The sequence below is a fragment of the Lathamus discolor genome, chromosome 12 (genome assembly GCF_037157495.1).
Source record: "Lathamus discolor isolate bLatDis1 chromosome 12, bLatDis1.hap1, whole genome shotgun sequence".
Lineage (NCBI taxonomy): Eukaryota > Metazoa > Chordata > Aves > Psittaciformes > Psittacidae > Lathamus > Lathamus discolor.
Window position 1 is genome coordinate 15,332,219 of NC_088895.1, and position 17,553 is coordinate 15,349,771.

General features: G+C 50.3%; 2 long non-coding RNA genes across 14 annotated transcripts; both read left to right on the plus strand.

Moving 5' to 3' along the window:
- Positions 1-477: 477 nt before the first annotated feature.
- LOC136020947 (uncharacterized) lies at positions 478-2,095 on the plus strand. Its single transcript, XR_010615610.1, has 4 exons — positions 478-847; positions 1,094-1,283; positions 1,356-1,409; positions 1,542-2,095. It is a non-coding gene; the product is annotated as an uncharacterized LOC136020947 (long non-coding RNA).
- Positions 2,096-2,184: 89 nt separating this feature from the next.
- LOC136020946 (uncharacterized) lies at positions 2,185-14,644 on the plus strand. Of its 13 annotated transcripts, none has more exons than XR_010615605.1 (10): positions 2,185-2,243; positions 2,319-2,414; positions 2,598-2,651; positions 2,763-2,886; positions 3,605-3,704; positions 10,282-10,382; positions 10,491-10,622; positions 11,392-11,544; positions 11,658-12,089; positions 12,222-14,644. It is a non-coding gene; the product is annotated as an uncharacterized LOC136020946 (long non-coding RNA). The 13 variants fall into 13 exon arrangements; XR_010615606.1 differs by having other exon boundaries at positions 2,200-2,243; positions 2,343-2,414; XR_010615602.1 differs by having other exon boundaries at positions 2,201-2,414.
- The last annotated feature ends 2,909 nt before the right edge of the window (positions 14,645-17,553 follow it).

Below are 17,553 nucleotides of genomic sequence, written 5' to 3' on the forward strand. Positions count from 1 at the left end.
TTTGTTTAGTAACCACTGTTATAACTATTTTATGAGAAATAAAAGACAAGTAATAAGAACATAAACTGTAAACAATTTTTCCTTTAAGTTCTGTGGCTAAGGGCAATAAAAACACTTACCTGAACACCACCACTAACAACAGCATCTTAAGTAAAACCACAGCACAAAAAAATTCATTAATACAAGAAGATGCAAAACCAAAGATAGCTTAAAAAATTTAGCTCAGAAAAAATCATTTCAAAGAACTCAAAAAACAAAAGCAATACACACATCATTAAAACCACAAAACACCCCAAAGACCTTACTTTGAATAGCAACAAATCTTAAAGAAGACCCTTACTCCGAAGCTGTGCCTTATATACCCCAGGCCCTACCCACAACCCCCCCCAGTGCCCTGGCTCAGGTGTGGGGCAAACCAGCTGCTGGGATAAAAACAGCCTGACAAGGTGCACCTGGTTTTTGTTGTTTTGGGTTTGGTTTCTTGGCTGCTCTCTGATTTTAACTTCTTGGGTTTCTTTTTGGGGCTTAGATTTCTCTTCAAAATTCTCAGATTCCATAGCTTCACTTTTATGAAGCTGGGCTCAAAACTATACTTGGTTTCAGACTGGGTGGGGGTTTTCTGTCTCACATTCTAGGGCTTAGTCTCAAAGAGGTTTTCTTCCACACAGACTGGCTCAGGCTCATATACTTAAACAGCACAGACACTCTAGTTCAGATTTAGGCTCAATTTGGCATTGACTGGCTCACCCAACCACACGAGTCTCACATCGAGACTAACACAGGCTTCCTGGTTCAGACTCGCTCTCACATTCTAACTAAACAAAGACATTCAGGTGATTTAGCCAAGGTGAGCAAAGCTTAGACCACCCAAGCAGCAATTTATTTTAGGGTCTTGTCATTTTCATAAAGCTGCAATTACTTTTTGTTGGTGGTGTATTCCAGGGGGTGTACACGTTAGAATAAAGGGATGGAAAAGCTCTGAGGGCTAGTGGATGAGTAGTAAAGTGACAGGAGAGAGAGATGGGACTTCCTGAGGGAAGGGTGCAGCTTCTGTATCTCTGTCAGTGTGTGCATGTTCCCTTTACTTTTCTAGGTGCTGCAGATAACTCGAGGGAGGTGAAGCTGCAAACTCAGGAGGGCTGTGAGAAGATCGGGGGTTGTGTGTGTTGGGGGTGCTTAATTGTTGAGGAGAGCATGGCAAAGGGGTTCAGTATTTGTGCTCGGTGTTGCAGGGCTGCCCTCTACCTTTGGAGTCGGATGAGTGCTTGAAGTGAGTCAGACAGGTAAGGAGAAGGATAGTGGGGTCGGTCCCTTTTTGCAAGCAGGGTGATCATTTGTCTCTATTGTACTCCTAGGACCTGGAGGTGAGGAGAGGCTCAATGTCGGACTCCACTGTGGGTTTGGAACAGGCAAGCACAATGTTGATGAGCTTTGAAGGAGGAAGAGAGCTGTTACAGAGCAGGCCAGCACTGGTGGGTGGGGTGGTGGTGATGATGGTGGCCAGCACAGTGTGTTCCTGTTTGCTCGTTTGTTTGCTGCAGGTGATAAAGAGAAACTTGGCAGCTGTGGCAAGATCACAGGACTCTGATGTGGGTGTTCTGAGCATCAAGGCCAGCTTGAAACCCATGGCACTATGGAAGCTAAGTAGAGGGACTGCTGCTTGGGGCTGGAGGGTGGGGGACAAGGTCCGGATGGCAGGAAGGGGTTTGAAATGTAGCATGGGGCTGAGGGAAAGGCAGGGGGTTACTCTGTAGCATGAGCTTACATGGGTAGGGCAGCTACAGCTTGACTGTGTTAGGGAGGGAGGGTGTCACCCACAGCCCTTCCCTCAGTGACCTGGGTCAGGGGTGAGGCAAACCCCCAGCTGGGATAAGAGCACCCTGACGATCCACAGCTGGGTCTTGTTTCATCTGGTTCTGGTTCATTGCCTGCTCCCCGGCTTTAATTTTCTGGCTTTCATTGGCTTAGACTCATATTCAAGACTGGCAGACAGTGCAGGCTCCCTCTCACACAGACTGGCTCAGACTCATACTCACGTTTAAGGTGCACAGACGTTCTCTGGCGCTGACTTCTCCTCACACTCGCTTAGGCTCAGTCTGACACTGACTGGCTCATGCATCCACACAAATCACATTTTGATTCTAGCATAGCATTCCTGGTTCTGACTACCTGGCTAAGATTCCCTGGCTCAAACTCATCCTTACACTCGAGCTGAAAAATAACATTCAGATGACTCAGTCAAGGTGAGCCATGCTTGGAACACCCCAGTAGCAACTTATTTCAGGGTCGGCCAAAGCTTCTGTTTTTCTCTCCATGAGTGCCTGTTTCCATTTCTTTTTTAGGTGCCACACTTAAATCAAGAGAGGTGAAGCTGCCAGCTGAGGAGGGCTGTGAGAAGGCTGTCTGCGTGAGTGGTGAGTAAGAGCTGAGAATAACATGGCAAAGGGTTCAGTAGTAGTGTTGGTTATTGCAGGTCTTGCGTTCTACTTCTGGAGTCAGATGAGTATTTGAGGTGAGTCGGAGAGGTAACAATAATGGTTGTGGGGTTGGTCATTTTCTACAAGCACCATGGTCATTTCTTTCTATTGTGCTCCTAGGTCCTAGAGTGCAGGAGAAGCCCAGCATTGTATTCTGCAATAGATTGGGAGTAGGTGAGCATAATGTAAAGGCGAAGTAGAGTTACAGGAAAGGCTGGCATAGATGGCTGGGATGCTGGAGATGACGGCCAGCACAACGTGTTGCCCTTTTTTTGTTTCTGTCAGATGATGAAGAGCAACTTGGCAAGGGCAGCAACATGGCTGTCATCTGCTGTGGGAGTTCCGAGCAGTGAGGCCGCCTCGAGACGCATGGCACTACGCACGCTAAGTAGAGGGTCTCCTGTCGGAGGTGAGGGCGTGGGGGACAATGTCAGAGTGGCAGGAAGGGGTTTGAGATGTAGCATTCCAATGTAGTATTTGAGCCAGAATGTCTGAGGACACAGTAGAGGGTGCCTGGAGGTAAATGGTCAGAGTCTGGGGTGTTGTGTCGGGGACAATAGGAAATAATGGTCCGTGGTGAAACACACCAAGATGGGCAAGTACTGTTAGTTCTCTTTGGCTCCCTCTTGTGGTGTACTGCTTGGGCTTTTCCCGAAAAGTCCGGCTTTGGTGCCTGCCCGGGAAGTTGTGCTTTAGAACTGCCTGGAAAAGTGCTGACCCTTGCAGACCTTCCCAGATATTGTTGGCCACTTCTTGCGATGTGGGCTGGCCCCCTGCGTCGCAATGAGTGTGCCCGTTTGTGAGTATGGAAGCCCGAGCCTCATGCCGTGTGAGGGAGGCAGAAGCTCATCCCACCCAGGCGACCGTTGCCTGCGCGGGGACGCCCGCTAAGGTTGAGCCTGCCACCTCGCACGGCCATGATGATTCTCGGAGCTGGTTTGTGTATGGTCTTCACAGGGTCCTTGGGGTTCGTAAGTGTGTTCTCATGGGTTCAGCAGTAGCAGTCTTTTTTTCTCTTTCTTAGTAGCTGGTGCAGCGCTGTGTTTTGACTTCCAGCCTGGGAACAGAGCTGATAACACAAATGTTTTAGTCTGAGCAAGGACTTTCTGATCCTCATGCTCTGCCAGGGAGGAGGGAAAGCCGGGAGGAAGCAGAGAACAGGACACCTGACCCAAGCTAGCCAAAGAGGTATTCCATACCACAGCACATCATGCCCAGGATCTAACTGTGAGTTACCTGGAAGGGCTAGAGACTGCAGGGTTGGATGAGGTATGGGTTGGTGCTCAGTTTGGCTGGGGGGCAGGCGAGTTATCTGTCGACTGGTGGTGAGGTGTTGTATTCTCTTCCCTTGTTATTTCCCTTATTATTATCATTATTGGTGGTAGCAGTAGTGACTTGTGTTCTACCTTAATTAATAACTCTTCTTAACTCAACTTGTGGGATTTGCATTCTTTTCGGTTCTCCTCTCTGTCCCCCCAGGAGTAGGGGGAGGGCAAGAAGGGGGGGGAGTGAGAGAGCAATTGCGTGATTTATGGCTGACCTTGTATAAACCACCACGGTTGTTTTACTATTAATCTTGTCAGATCTGTCGTTATCTCAACCCTTCGAGCTCCACGTTGGGTGCCAAAAAGAACCCATGACAGTAAGATAAGCAACCATGAGAAGTATCCTTCACTATCTCTATAGTATCCCATGTTAATAAACTAGTTGAGAGTTCTCTGTTTGTCTCTAGTTTTCTTTTAGCTGGAGCTCTTGCGCTCTGGAACGTAGGTGGTGGGTTTCTATAATCAGTGTAGCTGTCTACTCCTCGTGATCTGTGTGAATGGACAGAAGAGCTCTGGGAATAAGCTTGTAATTAATGAGTCAGGGCCAGAGAGTCTGCTTGTGAGTGGGTGTGATAGTATATCAAGAGTCAGTGTCTGAGCCAGAGTGTCTGAGTGTCTCCAGGCTGCTTTCGTATCTCTGTTATCTTGGCATCCCGTTTCATTGGTTAGGACATAGTCTGTGCATTTTCATGCTCTTGGGTCTTGAATTTTGGGTCGTGCTCATGGGTCTTCATGCTTTTTGCATGTCCATCATGTCAGGTTTTGTGGTTGTTTTTGGAAACACATGGTCATGTTGAACTTTGTTCTCAGTCTCCTGAGGAGCCCTGTTGCGTTGCTCTTGCGGCTGTGCAGGTGATCTGGGTGGATGTAGTGTTCCATCTGGGAGGTAGTCTACCTCTTCAGATTTTTCTCTCTTATTTTGGTTTCTCAGAGTCTGTAGTGTTCTTTGTGTGTGTGTGTGATTGCCTTGAGTTGCTCTGCTCATGGTCAGTAGTTGGGCCAGGTGGAGCATCTGTAGTGCAAGTCTGTGTGTACTACGATTAGAGGCAAATCTTGTGCGTTTTCTTGGGATGGAGGTTACAGGTTCTGGGCTCATCAATAGTCTTTGGCGATAAAAGGTTGTGTGGTTATTAACCGAGTTGCTTTTTAGCATCTCGGTGGTAATTTTGCAGTTGTTTTTTCAGATATCTGTTATGAATCAGTTGTCAACGTGATGAAAGTAGTCTTGCATCAAGGAGCTGTGGCAGAGATGCACAGCAATCGGTAGAGACTCGTACAGACCCCATAGCGATCACATAACGACCACACCATGATGGGCTGGGGGGGGCGGTGTGGCGCCCGGGTGTCTCGCTGCTGCCATCTTGTGTCCAGAGTTCGGTACTGCAGCCCGGGCTCCGCGCATGAGCTGTGGTGCTCCCTTTGTCCCCGCTGCTGTCCCCGGAAGTGGCCCGTGTCACGTGGTGGCCGCCGCGGTTGCGGGTTGATGTGCGGGCATGCCCGCGGGGTGCTCGTGGCCGCAGCCCGGTGTTGGCGCGCCGGCTCCGGTCCCTCCGCGCGCCGTTTCGGTGCCGCATGCGCAGCGCCCGGGAGCAGCATGGCGGCGGGCAGGGTCCGGGTCCGGGTCCCGGCAGCGGCGGCAGCAGCTGAGGTCCGAGCGCGCCGGGGTTATCGGGGAGGCGAGCGGGCCCGGCGGCCCGCCCGTCCGTCCGTGCCTTGGGCGGGCGCAGAGGGGCGGCTCCTGCCCGCTGGCTGCCCGCGCGGGAAGCCTCACAGCGCCAGGGGCTCGGTACTGGGGGGAGTAAAGACCCGGGGCGGGGGTTACCCGGAGGTCCTTAATTCACACTGTGCCTTCACTGGCAGGGGAAGGGGCGGAGGTGGAAACACCCGATTAGGAAGCAGCCACGGAATTCCCTGTTTCTTTCCTCTGATCTAAACGTGCGGGTGGTTTGGAAATGAGACTGTTCACTGGAGCTTGAAGGTGCTGAGAGATCTGGAGCCTGAAATTCTCCCTCCATGAAATGAGTCAGGTCTGCGGCAGCAGGGGCAGGGCTCATTGCCCTCCTTTTGTTCTGCAAATAGACCTTGCCGCGTTGTGCCCTAGGGGACCCCAGCCAGCTCATCGCAGCCTTTCCCTTGAGACTGTCAGTGAGGACTGCAGCTGCTGCTGCTGCTCCCCTGGTTTCCCCTGGTTTGGACGCCGGCCTTGCTGCAGTAGCCATCAGGTTTCTTCATAAATGCTTGGTATTCTGGATGCAGAGACAGCGTTGTGAGGGAGCTGATCCAGATCTCAGTCTGTCTTGGGAGGTGCTTGTAGCAGGAGATGCATCGAGCTACCAGACTGGGTCGCTTTAGGGCTGCTCTGTTTATGCTGAATGATTTAAAGTCTCAACCTGTTGCTTTTTTATAGATGCAGTGCTATATCTGACGAGTCTCGCAGTAACGCATGTCTGGGTTTTGCTTACCTGATGTACTGAGGGTCTCTGTGGGTCCCTATGGGGCTCTGTGGGCCCCATAAGCTCTGTCCCACATCTGTGCCCCATAGAACTGCGCCGCGGCCTTGTGTAAGGAGCTCCAGTGCCAAATGGGCCCCATGGAGCCCCCCCGAAGTGCTGCGCTTTGAGGTCGGGGAGGACTTCACTATGGGGTGGATGAAGGAGGTGGGAAATGGCGGTCAAGGGGGCTTATGGGTGTTTATGGGGCGCTATGGGGCGTCTGTGGAGCGCTATGGGGCGTCTGTGGAGCGCTATGGGGCTCCATTGGGTGTCGATGGGGGGTGCAGGCAGGGATTTGCAGTGTGGCCTGCAGGGGGCGGTAAAGGGCCGCGGGGGGGCGGTCAGCCAAGGACACACCACCCCCCCTCCTGGGCTAATGGGGTCCAGTGGGGATGTGGGTGTCTGTGCGGGGCTATGGGGGGTCTATGGGGTCTCTGGGGTTCCCTATGTGGTCTCTGTGGGGCTCTATGTGTCTCTGTGGGGCTCTATGGGTCCCTTTGGGGTCTCTATGGGGCAGCCCCCCATCCCCCTCTTTCTGCCCCACAGCTCCAGACCCAGCTGGAGCACTCGGAGGCCCCCAGCCTCCTGCCCCACATGCTAGGGGGGTTGCTGGGGGGCTCCTGCTCCTGGCGTTGCTCTCTGTGGGGCTCCACAAGGTGCGCTATGGGGCAGGCTTAGGGCGCAAGACCCATCTATGGGGTTCTGTGGGATCTCTGTAGTCTCTCCGGGGCCTCTATGGGTCTCTCTGGGGCTCCCTCGGGCCCTATGGGGCTCTATGCAATGCCCGTTCTCCCCACCAGGCGTCACCCTCACCGCCGTCTCCTAGCAACACCCAATCCCCTCCCTCCTCCCTTCTCTCACGTCGCGTCTTTGCGTCACTTCTGAATCACGGTAATTCTCTCGTGCCATATTTCTGTTCCACCAGCAATGCCGAGAACACGTGGCACTGTGCCCCTGTACCTGCTGACGTTGTGATTGCTCTGGGGTTGCAGTACCCTGAACTGCTGTCTTGGGCAAGCGCATTTCCCCTTCCCACTTCCCAGGTTGTCTTAAAGCAGCTTCAGAAGTGTTTGTGCATTGTCTGTCTGTGCATTACAAACCAGCCTTTGAGATTAATTCCTTGTCATTAGAGTATGCTCGGCATAGAGCTTGGTTTAAACGCTTCTCTTGCGTTTCCAGGGACGGATTTTGCCTTTCTTAGGCTGCTTGTTGGTGGAAGCTTATAAATTAGTTACTGACTTAGTACGCCCAGCTCATTGATCCCCAACCACTGTCATTTTCATGTCATGGTCTTTGTTAGTACTTCAGTTTTCCGAGTCCCCCAGCTCCTGGGTTGTGAAAGTTTCATCACTGTACAGAAAGCGCTTTGCATCATCCTCAGATGTTGTCCACACATTCCTGGTGTCTGTATCGAGGCAATCACTAGCAGTATTGACCATGAGCAGGCAAAATGAAGCCCGAAGGGAGCTGAGCTCATAACATCTCTTTGGTGCGATGCTTCCCATCTGCAGCTTGGCGCTGTGGTCGCCAGACAAGGGCAGCTGTGTCTCCCGTGGGCCTGGTGAGGCTTCAAGGGAGGGACATACCATGTTACCGGGTGCAAAACAGCTGGTCGTGATGGTCGTGTTCACCAGGATATGTCAGAGCAACTCAGCACCAGCTACCAGGAGGCAAAGCTGTGAATAAGTGTTACCTGCAGAGACCTTGTGCGGCTCCTGGTGTGGCTCCTGGGTCTTTGTGTGACTCCTGGACAGCACTGGGTCAGGTTCCTCGTGCTTTTCTTTTCTCCACCTCGGCTCCGTACCAGCTACCCTCTAGGCTCTTGCAGCTCCTTATGGCTCCTTTCTTCCATCCAGTTGCAGGTTTTATCCCCTCTGTGTCGGGCCAGTGATGCTCACTTGGTGGTGTCCCCTGCCCCAGCAGTTCTCGGCCTTTCTCAGCCCTGTGAGCGCTGTCGCCGTGTGGCACAGTGCAGGTGACGTGGGCTGTTTCCTCCCTTCCTTGCTGGCAGCTCTCCGTCGGGGTAGTCTGGGGACACTGCTGGGAACCGTCACCTGTACGAAGAGCTGGGGCTCTGTTTGGTGGTCTTTGCCCCCGACCCTGTTTTGTCTGACTTACCTAAAAGCCTTGTTGCTGGTGTGAGATTACATGTGCCAATTCCTTTAAAATTCTGGACTTTCTGGGTTCTTCATCCTTACTGAAAGCTGTGACAAAGCAATAGGGTGGTTTTCAGGCCATACCTGGACAAGTTTGCTGGTTTTAGCAGCAGCAGCAGTACTAGGTGATCTCACTTCTTTGCTTGTAATTTGTAGGTAACTTGTCATGTCTAAGGGAGGAATTTGCTGAGACCTGTTTGATCTTTGTACTTCTTAATCTCTAAGATTTGACTGTGTTTTGTACAGTCGTTTTTCCTTCCCTTGTAAGCTCTGCCTGGTGTCCTGCTTGAGGTTGTTTCTCGGCCAAAGAAAGCCCTTCTCGTGAGGTTTTCTTGTGCTCCTGGTACGGTTTGCTAATAGACAGGTTTGATGGGCTTCCTGCCTCCTTTTTCTGTCGGGCAAGATCTCTGCCTTGTCTGCCTTGCAGGTCTGTCTGTACTCTAGCCGTCTTCCTACTCCCACAGCATCAACACAGTGAAATAATGCCTCATGCCAGCCCCTGCCTTTTCTGCTTAGAAGGGCCCAAACTGCTGCATTTGATGGCTGCTCACACAGAAGCAAGAATCCGGATTGCTTTCCTTGTGTGTTCTTTTGCATCTTATTTGCGTCCCCCCCGCTCCCCACAGCCTGAGTTTTTACTGCAGCATCAATTTCCTCATTTAAAGTTTAAGCCATTGCCAGCATCTTTTCTTTCAAGGGACAGAGAGGTTCTGTCTTGCTGAAGCATTAGCAGAATGCAGTGGTCCGGCCCTGCTTGTTGGAGCTCTGATGGACTGTGGCTGCCACTCCCTCCTATTGCGAGCGAGGTTCCTGTGCAAGGAAATCGGAAAGATGCGTGGATCGCAGTGTCGCTCTCCTCCTGGTTTGCTATTGCAGTGCTGTGTGATGGCTGCTAGTTTGTCGTGGGCCAGGTTGCATGGTTTCTTGTGGCAAAGGTGCTGTTCCATTTACTGGGAGCACTCACGGAACTGAGGTTTTGTTCTGACTGAAGGCGGGTGTCGGAAACCCACCGTTAACAAACATCATTATAGCTTGGCATGTAAAGCAGATAATCACGTTTGTCCCAGGTAGCGTCTGCATCTTCAGGTAATCAGGAAGTTGCTTGCTCGTTTTTGGGTTACAGTGTAAGTAGCCTGTTGTAAGGCAGCTTTTATATCGTGCTAGCTGAGTCTCTCTGCGCAATCTCTGGTATAAGTTTAGCATTAGTCATAGAGGTCTCTGATGTATAATGGCGATGAATGAAAGTTTATTTCTAGGTATAATACTATGACATAGCTTTATTATCACTTGCTAAAAATGCTTCCTTTTTTGTTTTCCTAGAAGTCAGCGCAAACAACAAAAACCATGACTTCACGATGACTGGGATTGCGACGTCAACAGATTTCTAGTTGACAATGAGAAAAAGAAACACTTAATGTTTTTAATGTAGAACACGAACAGTGGGAGGCCTCAGTTTGCGTCCTACAAGAGAAAAACACTCACTCCACACAGCTCTAAATGCAGCAAGCTTGGCTCTGTGTAGGAATGCTAACTATAAATGGTTGAGCACATTTACACTGGTTTTGGCATCGACAGGGAGTAAAGGGTTGTCTGTGTGGTGCTTAGCTGCTGGCTGGGCTGAAACCATGGAAGCTGTTTAGTTTATTTAGTAGAGTGCCTTGCCTGTGGTCCTTCCTGGAGTAGAACACTCTGAGCTTGGGGAAGGAGAAATTGCTCTGAAATTCTTTGGTTACGAAACAGTAGCAAATGGTATCTCAACAGCAGGTTTTATTTGCCATCCTAGGAGGCCTATCCAGGAGGCCACAGACACAAACACATTACTGTTTTTCAGTATTTCAGAGTAGACAACTTCAGTGGAGCTCACTGGAAATTGGGCAGGGTGCCCCATGTCAACAGGCAGAAACCAGGAACGTGACAGGGGTTGCAAAACAAGTAAGTAGTTTGCTTTCTGGGTTAACGGTAGGAGAACGGGTTGATACGGCTCAACCTTTGTCTCTCTTCAAAGTAAGGAACATTTTTATGGTAATCTGTTTGGAACAGGCATTCATTATAACCAGTGAAATGCAGAAGCCCAGAAGGGGATCCTACAGGAGAGAGCGTTTTTGAAGGCCCTCTGTGCTGTTCCTGAAAGCAGAAGGTGTCTTCCTTGCTGAACCCCTCTCGCCTGGACACGTAAGTGATGCCCGTCGTGAGCATTGACAGCACACCGTAAAGGCGAACGGGCTAACGGGGACCCTAAGCCTTTTGCTTTCCAAGGGTAGTTAATAGCAGTGTACTTGCTGACAGCTGCAAGGGCGACAAGGCTCACACAGCCGCCTTAAGCAGCGGATGATTTTTCAGTTCAGGCACAGTTTGTGTCTGGTTTCTTTCGCTCTCTTTGAAAACGTACTTTAAAAGGCAGAATGAGGACCTTCATTCAGTGTGAGGGAAGGGACCTGGACTGAGCAGAGGGAGGAGAAGAAGAAGAAAACAGGGCGGGAAGCATGGTGTACAGCGTGGCATTTTCTGCATCGCCTGCCCTCAAACCTGCCACATGTGTGGCAACAGCCGTGGTTTTCCCTCTCAAAGGGATGGGTAGCTGTCAGCAAAGATTTAGTATGTATGCTGCACAGGTAGGAGACTAGACTTGGGCAGGGCAGTACTTCACGGGGGTGTTAATGCAACCGTGGGCGCTGCTGGCCAGGCCCTGGGCAGCGAGCTGACCTGGCAGGGAAGCACAGCCAGAAAGAGTGAGCGGACACACTGCCTCTGGGGTCGAAGAGCTCTGGGTGAGGGCCACAGCGCTTAGGTGAGGGGCTTTTCCTCGCTGATTCCAAACAGCATAAAGAAATCTGGAAACTGCCTGCTCTGCCCTTGCTGCTGTTGTTCACAGCTCTCAAATACAGTGACCTAAGGCACAACACTTTGTTCTTTTCTTTTCTTGAAACCTGTGTTCTTTCAGGCTCATCTGTCACCGCATCCCTTGAAAGCGGTAATGACACCACCCTAACCACGGAACTGCTTCAGAAGACCCTGGGAGTGGATGCAAGGGCTCATTTGGTCATAAAAGGGGTGTTTTTTGAATCACTTGTTTCCCGTGTTAGAATAAAAGAAGGTAAATAAAAGAACCCTTCTGTTTCAGAGCAGTGTGCTCTCGCGTGGACACTGTGCGTGCCGGAACAGCCCCTTTCGGGAGCTCCAGAAGATTTTTTAACCTCTTTCTTTCAGCTGCAAGACCAAAAAGAAAAGAGAAGTTTCTGCTAATGGGAAGCAACGGAGGAGAGCGGAGGTATGTCTGGTAATTGTAGCAGATGCTCCTCGGACGTTGCCAAGAGAGGAAATCCATTTACCCTCTGCTTTCACCAATTGGTCTGTAGTTTGCCTGTAGTTACCCTCCCCGCTTCTGCATTTTACAGAATCCTGGAATGGTTCATGTTGGAAGGGACCTTAAAGCTCATCCAGTTCCAACCCCTACCCACAGGCGGGCAGGGACACCTCACACTAGAGCAGCTTGCTCCAAGCCCCTGTGTCCTACCTGGCCTAGAACACTGCCGGGGATGGGGCAGCCACAGCTTCTCTGGGCACCCCGTGCCAGCGCCTCAGCACCCTCACAGGGAAGAACTTCTGCCTAAGAGCCCGTATCAGTCTCCCCTCTAGCAGGTTAAAGCCATTCCCCCTTGGCCTGTCCCTACACGCCCTTGTCCAAAGCCCCTCTCCAGGTTTCTTGTGGCCCCTGTAGGCACTGGAGCTGCTCTAAGGTTTCCCCCCCTTAAGGAACCTTTTATTCTCCAGGCCGAACAAGCCCATCTCTCTCAGCCTGGCTGCGGAGCAGAGGTGCTCCAGCCTTCTCAGCATCTCCATGGTTTCCTCTGGCTCACTTGCGCGGCTCCACGTCCCTCTGGAGTTGGGGCCCAAGATCTGGATGCAGGACTTTGTTTCCTCTTACATTGGCATAAATGCAGAGTGTCCCTTCAACAGCTGGACAGATCTAGATCCTCCTATAGAAACACCTGGGGCCAGTAAATCAGAGCAAAACCACGTCCTCTGCTTGAACAAGGACGGAATTATTTTGTTCAACTTGCTTGCGTGCTTAATTCAAGAAGTTTTTTTCCCTTCCAGTCAAGTACATTCATGTAATTGAAAGCATTGTCACAGGAAATCTCAGCTTGATTTGCTTTCCTGATTTGAGACCATTGCATTGCTTTTTGCCTAAGCAGCAATCGGTTTGCTTGCAGGCTGTTTTGCTGTAGCTCTGCGGGGAATTACCACTATTTTTCTCATCATCCTGTTGGATGTTGTAACAATGCAGCTCCCCAGTTTCCTCTTGACATTTGGGTACTGCCAGCAGAGTTTACAGCTCTTGGTATTGTCTTTGTTGAATTAGTACCCATGCAGTCTTTCCAACCCGATGGGAGTCCCTGTGTGTTGTCCTTGTTTACGATGTCTTCCGTCTAGGTGATGTGCGTGACAACTTGACAAAGCGTTGCTATCCTGACCTGCTTGTGTGGGCGGAGACTCGTGGGGCAGTTTCAGGGCTCAGAGTTGATTTTCCTGAGGGGGATCCCAGCTCTGCAGCAGAGGAGCTGCACTGCTGAGGAGAAGGCAAGGGCCAGAGGGAGGGAGAGCCGGGCACTGCAGGTCAGTCCCATTATTTTTCTGTAATGAGGGTGGTAAAGCACTGGCACAGGTTGCCCGGAGAGGTGGTGGATGCACCGTCCCTGGAGACATCCGAGGCCAGGCTGGATGTGTTTCTGAGCCCCCCGATGTAGTTGGAGATGTCCCTGCTCGTTGCAGGGGAGGCGTTGGACTAGGTGACCTTTAAAGGTTCCTTCCAGCCAAAACCATTCTGTGATCCTATGGTTAGAACCCCAGGGCATGCAGGTGTTTCCCTGCAGCTGCTGAGGGTCTCTTTAAAACCCCAAAGCCACAGCTACCCTTCTTTCTTATGGAAGGGCTTCTCCTCCTCACGCTCTTTGGTGTGTCTGGTGCGATTGTGCCCTTGCTGAAGCTCATCTTTGGTACCTTGAGCTAAAGTGCTTTGCTGACATGAGGTTCAGTTCATCTGGAGGAACATAGTGTAATGCAGCCAGGGAGGGGAAACTGGCTTGTTTGAAATACTGAGGTCTGCTCAGCATGTGGTTCTCATTAAATGTTTGCTACCACAGGTGCCGGTACCAGTGGGAGTAACACCCAGCTCTGGGCAAATTCGCTTGCATTTCAGCCTATTTGAACTGGTCACTTACCAGCATAGCGAGTGTCACGTCCTGAAAGCAAGGCTCCTCTGGTGCAGCTGATGGACCCCTGAGCCCAGCAGGAGGCCTGAGGCTGCTTTGCCATCTGCCTATAGGAACAATGGCACTTGAACCGCAGCAGGGTGTAGAGCTTTCGTGTGCGTAACCCCAAATGTATCTACCTTTCCTAGCCTGCCAGGCACGCAGCATTAGTGCGGGTTTCTAGTTCCCTAAAGGGAATTATCTGCCAAACATTTTACAGTGACAGGACTTCCGCTGTACCACAGCTGACGGGGGGCTCACAGACCAGAACACACGGAGCCTAGTCCACAGATTCGCTTTCCCGGCAGCCCCGGGCACCACTCGAGAGGACAGAGATGTGTATTTAGCCCCCGATTTCAAGGAGGTGCCGTAACAGCGCGGTGCCTGCAGGCAGACAGCACATTTCCAAGGGACCCCTCTCTACTGCTGCCTTTGCCGCAGCCTGGTGATCACAGAGCCCCGCAGGTGATGCGGGCTGCCCGGCGCACGGTGTGCTCACGAACCCAGCCGTATAGGGACAGGGTCCTCGGGTGCCGCAGTGAAGCACGGCAAAGTGGCAGGGGAGGAAGAGGTAAGGCCACTGGGGATGTGAATGGAAAACTCTTGCTACTCAGTGCACACGCAGCAAGCGCTCTGCCTCTGCGTTCCGTGCAGGCAGCAGCGTCCCCTCCTGTTCGGGGGCTGGTGCCAGAGCTTATCTGCTCCGTTGGTGGCATTCATGTCGCCACGCAGCTAGACATTGATGGGTGGCTATAACAGGTTGCTGCTCAGCTGCTCGCCTTAGAGAAAGGATTCCCTTTGTGCAGCTGCCTCTCACAGCTGGATGACTGCTGCAAAGGTTTGGAGCTCCACGACAGACAAGACTATTTATATTTAAAGATTCCTGCTTTTAATGAAGTCAGATAGTTGTCCTGAAAAAATAAAGACCTTATCAAGCCAGGAGCACATTGCTTTTGTCTTCTCTAATACTCTCTTACAGTCTCTTCCCTTCCCGTCTGTCTTCCCTTCCCTTCCCGTCTCTTGTACTCTTTTCTCTCCTGTTCTCCTCTATTCTCTTAGTCTCTTCCATTTTCTTATAGTCTCTTCCTTTCCCTTCTGGTTCTGTTTTCTCAGATTCTTTTATATTCTCTTTCCATCCATTCTCCTAGTCTTTTCTAATCTCTATTCTCTTCTTCTCCCTTCTCTTGTATCCTTTCACATTTTCTTCTATTCCCTTCTCTTTACTCTCTTCTCTTGTCCTGTATTCTCTTAGTCTCTTCCTCTCCCTTATATTCTCTTCTCTTTTATTCCCTTCTCTTTTCTTTTAAATTCTCTCCTCTTACGTTCTCTTCCCTTATCTTAGATTCTCTTATAGTCTCTTCTCATATATTCCTTTCTCTTATATTCCCTTCTCTTTTGCTCTCTAAGAGTCTCTTCCCTCTTTTATATTCTCTTCCCTTTTTTTGTAGTCCTACATTTTCTTATTTTCTCCTATATTGTCTTACAGTGTATAGTGTTTTCACTTATTCCTGTCTCTCTTCTATATTTGCTTACATATTGTTCTCTTAGATTCCCTTCTGTTTTATTTGCTGGTATACTCTTACAGTCTCTTCTTTTCCTTTTCTTAGATTCTCTAAATTTCTCTTCCCTTTTCCTGTATGCTCTTCAATTTTTCTCTCTTGGCTTCTCTTAGATTCTCTTCTCTACTCTTGTAATCTTAGATTCTCTTCTATTCAATGATACTCTCTCCCCCTATATTCTCTTCTTAGGTGCTCTTTAGCTCTCTAATCTTAGATTCTGTTAGATCTCTTATGTTCCCTGGTATTCTTTTCCCCTGGATGCTCTTCTCTAGTAATCTCTTAGGTCCTCTTCCCTTCTATTCTCTTCCCCGTATTCAACTGTATTCTTACCTTCTCTTCCATTAGATTGTCTCAGAACCTCTGCTCTTGTAATCACTCTCATTCCGAAGGAAGGAAGGAAGGAGGGAGGGAGGGAAGGAAAAAAGGAAGGAGGGAAGCAAGGAGAGAGGGAAGGAGGGAGAGGAAAGAAGGAGGGAGGGCAACAAGGAGCCATTTACGGCCATTTCTATCCCATTTTTGCCCTGTTCTCACCAGTTTAAGCCATTTTTTGGCTATTTCTCACCCATCTTAAACCTTTTTTTCCCATTTCTAAACCATTTTTGGCCATCTCTAACCCAAATTTGGCCACTTCTAACCCATTTTATGCCATTTTTTGCCACTTCTAACCAATTTCTGACCATTTCTAACCCGTTTTGAGCCATTTTTGGTAATTTCTAACCCATTTTAAGACCTTTTGGCTTTTTTTTTAACACATTTTTCCCATTTCTAGCCCATTTTAATGTTGGCTGGGGGGGGTGTTTGTATTTCTGAAGTGGTTTTGGCCATTTCCAACCCATCTTTGCCAAATTGAGACCCATTTTAACGCTTTTAACACTTTTATGCCCACTTCTAAACCGTTTTGAGCTTTTATTTGCAATTTCTAAACTGTTTTCGCCGTTTCTAACCCAGTTTTGGCCACTTCTAACCTGTTTAATGCAATTATTTTTTCAGTTTCTGCCTCTTTTTGGCCCGTTTCTGACTCCGTTTAAACCACTTTTTTCTTTTTCTAATGCATGTTTGCCCATTTGTCACCAGTTTTAAGCCAGTTTTGACCATTTCTAACCCATTTTTCGCCACTTCTAACATCATTTATGCCATTTTTAGCTCTTTGTAACCCTTTTGTGTCCGATTCTATCCTCTTTTAAGCCATTTGGCCCTTTCTAAACCATTTTTCTTCATTTCTAACCAATTTTTTGCCACTTCAAACACATTATTTCCCATTTCCTACCCATTTTAAGCCATTTTTTTCTGTTTCTAACCCGTTTTCCCCCATTTCTAACCTGTTTTAAGCCATTTTTGTCTATTTCATTGTCTATTTCTAAACTGGGACGGCTGCTGCCATCCTGTGGCCAAAACGCGGTACTGCAGGTGTTGGCGATGGCGGGGCAAGTGAGTGGCTCAGTGCAGCGCTAGCTGCTGCCATCATGTGGCCAAAACGCGGTACTGCAGATGTTGGAGATGGGGGGGGCAAGTGAGTGGCTCAGTGCAGCGCTAGCTGCTGCCATCATGTGGCCAAAACGCGGTACTGCAGGTGTTGGAGACGGGGGGCTGGCAGTGAGTGGCCCCGTTAAGCATCGACACCCCCAGACTCCCAGTGGCTGAGGCGCCTGTCAGTCACTCTCAGTCCCGCCCATTTTCCGCTCCGCCCCCCCCACGGCGCTCATTGGCTGAGGCGCCTGTCAGTCACTCTCAGTCCCGCCCCGTTTCCGCTCTGCCCCCCCACGGCGCCCATTGGCTGAGGTGTTTGTCAGTCACTCTCAGTCCCGCCCCGTTTCTGCTCCGCCCCTCCACGGTGCCCATTGGCTGAGGCGCCTGTCAGTCACTCTCAGTCCCGCCCCGTTTCCGCTCCGCCCCCCCACGGTACATTGGACCCCCCCGAATGGAATAAACCCCCATCACTGCAGCCGCCTCCTGGTGTTATTTGGGATGTAGGGACCCCAAACATTTGGGGGGGGGCTTTGGGGGTTCTCAAATGCTTGGGACCTGTTGGGGGGGGGTGGTTGGGTTGCTGGGTTCGGGGGGGGGGTCCAGAATTCGTCCCACTCTGGACTCGAACCCGCGTATTAGCGGTTGCCACGTGATTAGAGACGTGCTAAAGGGGGGTATATCCCATAATCCTCCTCACTAAAGGAGGGATATATCCCATGAGCCTTTGCGACAGGGAGAATATCCCATAATCCTCTGCGGTATGTAGGACATATAGTCCCTTTATCCCAGAGGATCATGGGATATACCCCTAGCGCGGAGGTTCAT